Genomic DNA, 3,749 nt, shown 5'->3' with positions numbered 1-3,749 from the left:
ACATGGGGTCAATAAGGCCCACGGGGCAGGATTCTGTTGGTCCATGTTACTGTATCGCTTGTGTGTCTATTAATTAAACAGATCTGATGGACTGTGACAGAGAACCATGTGGCCTAATGGAGAGGTCTACTGGTATTAATGGTATATATTACTGGTATTAATGGTATATATTACTGGTATTAATGGAGAGGTCTACTGGTCAGTAATGGTATATATTACTGGTATTAATGGTATATATTACTGGTATTAATGGTATATATTACTGGTATTAATGGAGAGGTCTACTGGTCAGTAATGGTATATATTACTGGTATTAATGGTATATATTACTTGTATTAATGGTATATATTACTGGTATTAATGGTATATATTACTGGTATTAATGGTATATATTACTGGTATTAATGGTATATATTACTGGTATTAATGGAGAGGTCTACTGGTCAGTAATGGTATATATTACTGGTATTAATGGTATATATTACTGGTATTAATGGTATATATTACTGGTATTAATGGTATATATTACTGGTATTAATGGAGAGGTCTACTGGTCAGTAACGGTATATATTACTGGTATTAATGGTATATATTACTGGTATTAATGGTATATATTACTGGTATTAATGGTATATATTACTGGTATTAATGGTATATATTACTGGTATTAATGGTATATATTACTGGTATTAATGGTATATATTACTGGTATTAATGGAGAGGTCTACTGGTCAGTAATGGTATATATTACTGGTATTAATGGTATATATTACTGGTATTAATGGTATATATTACTGGTATTAATGGTATATATTACTGGTATTAATGGTAGAGGTCTACTGGTCAGTAACGGTATATATTACTGGTATTAATGGTATATCTTACTGGTATTAATGGTATATATTACTGGTATTAATGGTATATATTACTGGTATTAATGGTATATATTACTGGTATTAATGGAGAGGTCTACTGGTCAGTAATGGTATATATTACTGGTATTAATGGTATATATTACCTGTATTAATGGTATATATTACTGGTATTAATGGTATATATTACTGGTATTAATGGTATATATTACTGGTATTAATGGTATATATTACTGGTATTAATGGAGAGGTCTACTGGTCAGTAATGGTATATATTACTGGTATTAATGGTATATATTACATGGTATTAATGGTATATATTACTGGTATTAATGGAGAGGTCTACTGGTCAGTAATGTTATATATTACTGGTATTAATGGTATATATTACTGGTATTAATGGTATATATTACTGGTATTAATGGTATATATTACTGGTATTAATGGAGAGGTCTACTGGTCAGTAATGGTATATATTACTGGTATTAATGGTATATATTACTGGTATTAATGGTATATATTACTGGTATTAATGGTATATATTACTGGTATTAATGGTATATATTACTGGTATTAATGGTATATATTACTGGTATTAATGGTAGATGTCTACTGGTCAGTAATGGTATATATTACTGGTATTAATGGTATATATTACTGGTATTAATGGTATATATTACTGGTATTAATGGAGAGGTCTACTGGTATTAATGGTATATATTACTGGTATTAATGGTATATATTACTGGTATTAATGGTATATCTTACTGGTATTAATGGTATATATTTTACTGGTATTAATGGTATATATTACTGGTATTAATGGTATATATTACTGGTATTAATGGTATATATTACTGGTATTAATGGAGAGGTCTACTGGTCAGTAATGGTATATATTACTGGTATTAATGGTATATATTACTGGTATTAATGGTATATATTACTGGTATTAATGGCATATATATTACTGGTATTAATGGAGAGGTCTACTGGTCAGTAATGGTATATATTACTGGTATTAATGGAGAGGTCTACTGGTATTAATGGAGAGGTCTACTGGTCAGTAATGGTATATATTACTGGTATTAATGGTATATATTACTGGTATTAATGGTATATATTACTGGTATTAATGGTAGAGGTCTACTGGTCAGTAATGGTATATATTACTGGTATTAATGGAGAGGTCTACTGGTCAGTAATGGTATATATTACTGGTATTAATGGAGAGAACAACAGAAAGGGGGAGAACCAAGGCCCTTCTCCCCTGATTGCTCAGTTTGCAAAAATGTCTAAAAACCTGTTTTCGCTTTGTCATTATAGGGTATTGTGTGTAGATTGATAAGGTAAAAAATACATTAAATACATTTCAGAATAAGGCTGTAACGTAGCAAAACAAGGAAAAAAAGTCAAGACGTCTGAATACTTTCCGAATGCACTGTATATACCCTCCCAGACAGTATATAACAGTCTGGTTGATATAACAGTCTGGTTGATAACAGTCTGGTTGATACCCTCCGAGACAGTATATAACAGTCTGGTCGATACCTCCCAGACAGTATATAACAGTCTGGTCGATACCCTCCCAGACAGTATATAACAGTCTGGTCGATACCCTCCCAGACAGTATATAACAGTCTGGTCGATACCCTCCCAGACAGTATATAACAGTCTGGTCGATTCCCTCCCAGACAGTATATAGCAGTCTGGTCGATACCCTCCCAGACAGTATATAGCAGTCTGGTCGATACCCTCCCAGACAGTATATAACAGTCTGGTCGATACCCTCCCAGACAGTATATAACAGTCTGGTTGATACCCTCCCAGACAGTATATAACAGTCTGGTCGATTCCCCTCCCAGACAGTATATAACAGTCTGGTCGATACCCCTCCCAGACAGTATATAACAGTCTGGTCGATACCCTCCCAGACAGTATATAACAGTCTGGTCGATACCCTCCCAGACAGTATATAACAGTCTGGTCGATACCCCCTCCCAGACAGTATATAACAGTCTGGTCGATACCCTCCCAGACAGTATATAACAGTCTGGTCGATACCCTCCCAGACAGTATATAACAGTCTGGTCGATTCCCTCCCAGACAGTATATAACAGTCTGGTCGATACCCTCCCAGACAGTATATAACAGTCTGGTCGATTCCCCTCCCAGACAGTATATAACAGTCTGGTCGATACCCTCCCAGACAGTATATAACAGTCTGGTCGATACCCTCCCAGACAGTATATAACAGTCTGGTCGATACCCTCCCAGACAGTATATAACAGTCTGGTCGATACCCTCCCAGACAGTATATAACAGTCTGGTCGATTCCCTCCCAGACAGTATATAACAGTCTGGTCGATATCCTCCCAGACAGTATATAACAGTCTGGTCGATACCCTCCCAGACAGTATATAACAGTCTGGTCGATACCCTCCCAGACAGTATATAACAGTCTGGTCGATACCCCTCCCAGACAGTATATAACAGTCTGGTCGATACCCTCCCAGACAGTATATAACAGTCTGGTTGATACCCTCCCAGACAGTATATAACAGTCTGGTCGATTCCCTCCCAGACAGTATATAACAGTCTGGTCGATATCCTCCCAGACAGTATATAACAGTCTGGTCGATACCCTCCCAGACAGTATATAACAGTCTGGTCGATACCCTCCCAGACAGTATATAACAGTCTGGTCGATACCCTCCCAGACAGTATATAACAGTCTGGTTGATTCCCTCCCAGACAGTATATAACAGTCTGGTCGATACCCTCCCAGACAGTATATAACAGTCTGGTCGATACCCTCCCAGACAGTATATAACAGTCTGGTTGATACCCCTCCCAGACAGTATATAACAGTCTGGT

This window comes from Salmo salar, unplaced genomic scaffold, assembly GCF_905237065.1.
Source record: "Salmo salar unplaced genomic scaffold, Ssal_v3.1, whole genome shotgun sequence".
Lineage (NCBI taxonomy): Eukaryota > Metazoa > Chordata > Actinopteri > Salmoniformes > Salmonidae > Salmo > Salmo salar.
Note: the sequence above shows the minus strand (reverse complement) of the source record.